The 7780-nt window shown below is 38.4% G+C and overlaps 1 pseudogene; it reads left to right on the top strand.

Moving 5' to 3' along the window:
* Window positions 1-2622: 2622 nt before the first annotated feature.
* Window positions 2623-3872, top strand: LOC107747168 (GTPase IMAP family member 4-like; annotated as a pseudogene).
* Window positions 3873-7780: the final 3908 nt, after the last annotated feature.

The raw sequence follows: 7780 nt of genomic DNA, 5'->3' as shown, positions 1-7780 counted from the left end.
TCCATCTGAAAGCACATGATGGAGATTTACTACTGATCACAGAACCGGCTTTACTGACTAGATGCGCATGACAATCGCAGCTTTTGCCTAATCGCGATTTCGATTTAATTTTGATTAATCGTGCAGCCCTAATCCCTAGTCCCACTATCTGTCCAAGTTCTATATGATAACAGATATACGCGCACACACACACACACACACACACACACACACACACACAGTCTGTTGAACTGTAAGAAAAACATTTACCGCTCAATTCACTATGAAACTGAAATAACAGGGTGTGTGTGATGCATTTTTTAAACCGTGAGGAAGTGGTCACACACACTTCCTGTGTCAGGTTCACACAGACAAAGACAGAGAGAGAGAGTTTAAACGACTAAAACAAACTGCATGGACACAATGTCAGCAACACATAGGCCAGAAGGTAAGTCTAAATGAAATAGCCTAATGTGATCCTCACAGAATACAGCTAGTTTAATACCATACCGAGAAATTAATACTGTGCTTTTTGTTTCTGGTGGTTGACAGTCCTGCACGGGACTGTTTTCTAAATACATTTTTGACCATGCAACTTGCGTGTTCCACTCCCGCCCGCACTGCAAATATTCTATATATTATATATGATTTTCGTGCATCTGGGTGCCGCTATCAGTATGCTGGGTATTGAAATCACTTTTGAATGAGCGCTTGCTGTTCACTTTCACTTTCAATTTTGCGATCGCACATGCTGTGCAAGGGAGCACATTTTTACAAGATATTTGTCAATAAGTTCAGGATCTGTTGAGCAGCAAATCCTCCACCATGGTCTTGTCAGTCATCTCTCCTACACTCCACCTGTGTCAGTGAAATCTGACTCCTGCAGAAGCCAGCTGGTGTTGGATGCAGGGTTGCCAAGTCTGCATTTATTTGTTTATTTTTTTCTTTCATGGAATTGGGCTAATATTAAACATAATAGTGACTGTTAAATCCCTTATGGAAATTAGCTATGGTTCTATTGTAGTAAAAGTGTTTGTTTTTTTGCACACCATTTTTATAACCACCGCTTTACTGCAAATACCATTGTTAAACTATGGTTAGTGTAGCCAAACCATATGGTTAATTTGTGGTTACCACACTCTAAAAAATTCTGGGTTAAAAACAACCCAGCGCTCGGTAAAATATGGACAAACCCAGCGGTTGGGTTAATTGTTTAATCCAACTTTCTGGGTAGTTTTATTCAGCTCAAGTATTGTTTAAAAATTACCATATGGCTGGCTTAAAATGAACCCAAAATAGGTTTTAAATAAAAAATCAGACACATAATTACTACAGCCATCAGCAACGTTTAAAATGTGTTAATAAGCAATTAAAAACGTTTATTACTTAATTATTATTTATCCAACTTATTAATATATGTTCATTTATTGAACATATTAATAAATGTTAATTTCCAACCTATTTTGGGTTTATTTAAAGTAAGAAATGTAGTAATTTTTAAGCAATAGTTGAGTTGAATAAAACTACCCAGAGGGCTGGGTTTAAACATTTAACCCAAGACGTGGGTAAGTCCATATTTCACCCAGCGCTGGGTTGTTTTTAACTCAGCATTTTTAGAGTGATGGTTAAACCATGGCAATCACGTTTTAGTAAAACCATGGCACTTTTCATAAGGATGTGTATTATAGTTATGGAACTGGCATATTTTGAGTTTTGACATTTAGGATATGGTCATTGCACTACTTTGGGCTGTTTTTGACTGGCCATTGGGCTAGCTTTGTCACGCAGACCTGGGAACCCTGGCTGTATGGAGCAGAGCAGACTCTATACGTTTAGAATTGTAACATGCATTTTCCAACTGAACTAAATTATTTTTACCAATCGTACTGAGACATTTAAAATGAGATAGCAAAAATACCTGGGGATGAAAAGAAGGCGTGTTTAGAATCACAGAAGCATTTGTAAATCATCCAGAGCTCCAGCTAATGACATGAACTGTTTCACAGGTGATTCAAAGGATCTGAGGATCGTGCTGCTGGGAGTCTCCGGAGCTGGAAGGAGTTCAACAGCAAACGCAATACTGGGTCGAGAGGCGTTTAAAGCAGAACCAGAGAGAGTGAGAAACAGAGAGGAAGAGTAGAAGACAGAAACATCTCCATCGTCGACACTCCAGGATTCTTCAACACTCATCTGACTGATGAAGAGCTGCAGAGTGAAATGATGAGGAGTATGTTCCTCGGTTATCCTGGTCCTCACGCGTTCCTGCTCGTCATCAACCTGGACACCTTCAGAGAGGAGCAGAGGAACATTGTCCAGCAAATTCAAGAGAACTTTAGAGCTCAAGCTTTAAAGTTCACCGTGGTGCTGTTTATTGGAAGAGAAAAAATGGCGACTAGACAATGGAATCTCTTAATGAAAAGCAGAAAGTTTCAGAACCTTGTCAGTCACTGCAGAGGACAATATCATGCACTCGACAGTAAAAACGACATTATTCCAACTCACATCACAAAACTTCTAGAGAAGATCGACGAAATCATCAAATGCAATGATGGCCAGCATTATGACATTCACAATTTCTTAAGATATCCAATAAGACGCAGAAAAGAAAACAAGGAGCCGATTCACACGCAGAGTGTAAAGGAAAAGAGCACAAGAAATGTTGTTACTGAAAATAAAGATTTTATTTCGCATGTGAGAACTCAATTATATGATGACAGATACTCTAGAGTTTCACAAGAATGAAGAAGAAGAAGAAGAGGCAACACAATCAGAAAGCTGGAAAATGAGCAGAAAAAGAAAATGGGATCAGAAGGAGCAACAGACAGAGACAGAAAAACATCTAACCCAAGCAGGTGAGAACCTGCAATTTATTGCTTTTTCAAAACATCATGACATATTTCTTGAAAATTAAATGAAATTGTATTGTTACTTGTCTCATACAGAGTCCATACAGAGCAGCCACATAAAACCTGGCGAGTGCACAGATCTCAGGATCGTGATGGTGGGGAAAACTGGAGCTGGAAAGAGCGCAACAGGAAACACCATCCTGGGACGAAAAGCGGTTAAAGAAGAATTGTGTTCTGAATCTGTGACTGAGAAATGCCAACAACATCAGCAGACAGTAGAAGGTCGAATCATCTCAGTGTTCGACACTCCAGGACTGTTTGATACGTCAATCAGCGAAGAGCAACTGAAGCATGAACTAGTGAGATGTGTAGAAATGTCTATTCCTGGTCCTCATGTGTTTCTGCTGGTCACCAGACTGGACGTGAGATTCACAGATGAGGAGAAAAACACAGTGAGATGGATTCAGGAGAACTTTGGAGAAGATGCTGCACGTTACACCATCATCCTGTTCACTAGAGGAGATCAGTTAAAAACATCCATAGAGGAGTTTCTGAGCAAAAACAAGCAGATTAGAAATCTAGTTGAACACTGTAAAGGAGGTTATCATGTTTTTATTAACACAGCTGAAGAAAATCAATCACAGGTCACTGAACTGCTGGATAAGATAGACAGAATGGTGATGGAGAACGGAGGAGACAACAAATGAAATGTACAAGGAAGCTCAGAGGAAAATAGAGGAAGAAGAGAAGAGGAGGAGAGAAGAAGAGGAAAGAAGTAGGCTGCTGAATAAAGCTAAAGATGCAGTCTTAATGGGAACAGGTGTGGTAGTGGGTGCAGGCGCAGTTGTAGTTAGTGGAGGGGCACTTACTTCAGCTTTTATCTCAGGAGCAGCAGTTGCAGGATCTGCGGCTCTGGCCTCTGCTTTGCCAGGAGCGGCGCTATCTGAAGCTGTAATAGCAGGAGTAGTAGCTGCTGGAAATGCAGCACTGAACTCTGCTTCTGGTGATGTTAATAGGAAGAAGGAGAAAGGAATCAAGTTTCAGTGAAAGCAACTGTGTGAAAGCATCAGTTTCTGATGCTATACTGACTTAAAATAGGGTAATAATAAAAGTAAACTGAAAACATTTGACTGAATTTGTGTTTCTTATGATCTTAATGGTCCTGCATTTAGTCCTGTGACAGCATTCAGTCCTGTTTAAGAACAACAAAGGAAGTACAACATCACTGCATGTCTTTCCTTTAAGCATTTCTGGTAGTGTACAATCCAGTACTGTAAAATCAATTGTAGTAGTGCACACTTTTTGAGTCAAACTAAAAATAAAACAAACAAGCCATGATTTCCCTATAGCCAGCCAGTCTTTAATGATCAAAATTCTGTTCACCTACCAGAAATACAATGCATGTGATATCTGGCAGTTGTTTGCACTGAACATTTCCCACTGCATTCAATGCAGTTCATGCATCCAGTTGTCATTTTATTCTTGCAGGAGAAGGATTTGCACTGGGAGCATTATCGGCTCTGAAGCGACTGTAGATAGACATGATGAGACCTCAGAGGATTTACAAACACTAGTATAAATGGTACCAAAAAAAAAAAAAAAAATACAAATTTAAAAATTAAAATAATATATTATATCATGTTCCAGTATGACAGTGTTTATAGTGAACAATAGATTTGAGACTCAGAGTCTTACGCAGTGATGTGCGATTTGGTAGTTTAAATATGTGACACATCTCTTTGCATTAAAATAATATTATTTATTAATTATATTTTGAGTATTGTAATCAATTGTAATCAATTGTGATCAAAGTGATTTCCATCCAATCAATTCTGGATGCAGCACATATTGTATGAAAGCAGAAAATATAAGATGAATACCATCTTGAGGTTACCTGAAAAATGTTATAAATGTTTAATTTTCCTTCTTGGGCTCTAGCCAGCTAGGGCCATAGCTTTGGTTTGAGGGGCCCCAGCGTAGGTTGTACCTGTAAATAGCACAAATCAATAAATATAACAAAGATGCATATTAAGCAATGTTTGAGTTTTTTCAAGTTTGTAGGTGTCCAGCTACAGAAACCAAATAATCAGCCGACTGCAAACTAACACGTGCGTTCTGCGCCTGCGTGAGAGGAGTTAACTGTCTATATCAGCAGCTATCAATAGCATATATTCGTCATTTAAAAGGAGAAACCGAAACAAAGATAACCTATACGAGACAAACGCAGATATAAGAAGCGTAAACAAATCAGGGCTTGCTTACCATTTTGAATGTTAGTTATGTTGATAACTTTCTTCCTTATGACCATATGACACCAATGCTCTGCTCCCCTCTAGAAGACTTGGGATGTAGTGCAGAATGTGGACCGTTTTTATGGTGCCTTTCTATTAATCCTTCAGAAATCATTCTAATATACTGATTTGCTGCTTAAGAAACATTTCTGATTATTATCAATGTTGTGAAAACAGTTATATATATATATATATTTATATTCAACAAGGTTGCATTAAATTGATTGAAACATTGATTGAAAAAAGTGACAGTAAAGTTATTATATGAATGCAGTTCTTTAACTTTGTATTCATCAGCTAATCCTGAAAAAGTTAAAGTATCAGTTTCCACAAAAATATTAAGCAAAAACAGATTTCAGTATTGATAATAATAAGAACCATTAATAACAATTGATCACAAATACTAAATTATAATAATTAAGCAGCGAAACTGCATATTAGAATGATTTCTGAAGGATCATGTGACACTGAAGACTGGAGTAATGATGCTGAAAATTCAGCTTTGATCACAGCAATAAATTAGCCTACATTTTAAAATATCTTTAATAGAAAATCACTATATTATTATTTTTACTGTTATTTTATCAACCAAATTCAGCCTTCTTTCAATAAATAAATGAATGAATAAATAAAAAGTCTTAATTATTTCAAACATTTGATCGCCAGTGTGTAGCTATATAAAATAATGCATGTGATCTAAATAGCAAATTATATTTTTATTAGGCTATAATAGGCCTATATATCACTTTAATCACGGCACTTGAAAGCGAAAGCCTTCAGATTTGATATGAATGATATTTTACGGTTTCTTTTTTTTTTCGTTTTCTTAGACACGTAAGAAAGCCTGGATAGAGATTTACAAACATTCACTCTTATCTTATGTTTTAACGAATAACATAAATGGCATTAAGAAATTCGAAATTTGCATCCCTGAAAAGTAATGTCTGTCGTTTTTTTTATCTTAAACAGTTGACAAATATTGCTGAATTGTCTCGTCATGCTGCTATATTCCATTTTGTCACAGACATGCTTAAAATGTCTCCACTCAGCTTCTGATAATCAACAAAACACATGATAACCACAAAAAGTAGAATTACACTAACATAATCACAATATTCTGTTTATATGAACTTAATCGCAGTTCTGTCAAAGAGTACAGAAGACCAAGAGGCGAAACTCTGATGCTTTTTGGGTAACAGCCACTAGGTGTCGCTTCGGTAGCGCGGCCGCCATTTTGGGGTGAAAATTCCAACTGGACAACAGCACAGTTTTTTATGTCAGCAGGTTGAAGCGACCCCAATAACGTGATATTTAGGCCCTGGAATGTGAATTGTACCAGGAGAACCCCTCCAAAAAATGTGTATTTTACCCCTGAAGGCGATTTTTACTGGGGGACCCCCTCGAAAGCAATTGGGCTATTTTCAGGCTAGTTTTGAGTAGTAATTGGGCGGGTTTTATAGCGAAAATCTGGCCACTCTGCACCAGACAGAGCTGTCGGCGATTCTTCCTATTGTAAAGTCATGCAGTGTGTAACCTCCTGTCGTTGTTCCATCATGCAGTGTGAACACAGCAACAACTGAATGCTACCCCAGATAGTCTTTCAGTGTGAAACCAACAGTGATGCGATGTCTTTGAAAATCGTGCAGTGTGAATTCGGCATTAAGGGCACTGCGCTTTGCCGTTTTTAAGACCTGGGACAGTCTTGCGCACTTACTTCCTGTCGCGCGCACGCGCTCTCAAGTGGCCAAGACCGCAAGTGTGGGTATTTCGACAAGGCAAGCCTCTGGTCTCCTTTCCCACTTACTGCCAGCCCGGAAGCATTAGCTTTAGCTGTTACGCTTTTTCGGCTAATGGTTGCAGGCTTGCCTTAGTGGCTTTGGATGCTCCCTAGTTTTTGCGGTGCATTGTGGGATTTTTCTGGGAGCTAATGTTCCAGTGCACTGGAAGGATTTTGCGATTGAGACAACCCTTAGAATGGCCGACTCACTGATCAGTGCCCTGACTGCTGAACAAGGGAGCTGATTGAGACGCACCCTAGCCAAAGAGTATAGAAGACCAAGAGGCGAAACTCTGATGCTTTTTGGGTAACAGCCACTAGGTGTCGCTTCGGTAGCGCGGCCGCCATTTTGGGGTGAAAATTCCAACTGGACAACAGCACAGATATACAGAAATAGACAGAATAACAACGAAAGAGAGGTCAAAGTGGAATAAAAGAACGCAATGTTGGGCAATCCACTGCAAAAACTATCAGTGTAAAAATATTGCCTTTCATCGTTTTCCCAAAGACCCTGACAGGTAATTATTCACAAAAGTGTAAAATATTGTGTGTTTTGAAGTGGGGACGTAGCGCTGTCTTATGCACCTGCTAACTTTAACTGTTTTTAGTCTAGTAGTAAACTTAAATCCTTGTAGCAACTGCAGGTCCTAAACCATAATAATGATTTATATGGCTAATGAGCTTATGCAACTTTACACATTTACAATTACTTACTGTATTATTATTTACTATTACTCCACTAGGTCTGAAATATTGTATGTACGTTTTAATCCCCTGGAATACACTACAAACATGATGATCTAGATTAGAACATGATGCATTGCTGTGTCTCTGTCATAATTAAATAATTAAACAATTTTGGAGAAAGTGGCTGTACGTGTGTGTGT

Source organism: Sinocyclocheilus rhinocerous, unplaced genomic scaffold (assembly GCF_001515625.1).
Source record: "Sinocyclocheilus rhinocerous isolate Xijiao unplaced genomic scaffold, SAMN03320098_v1.1 scaffold1310, whole genome shotgun sequence".
Classification (NCBI taxonomy): Eukaryota; Metazoa; Chordata; class Actinopteri; order Cypriniformes; family Cyprinidae; genus Sinocyclocheilus; species Sinocyclocheilus rhinocerous.
Note: the sequence above shows the minus strand (reverse complement) of the source record. Positions and strands in the feature narration are given on the sequence as shown.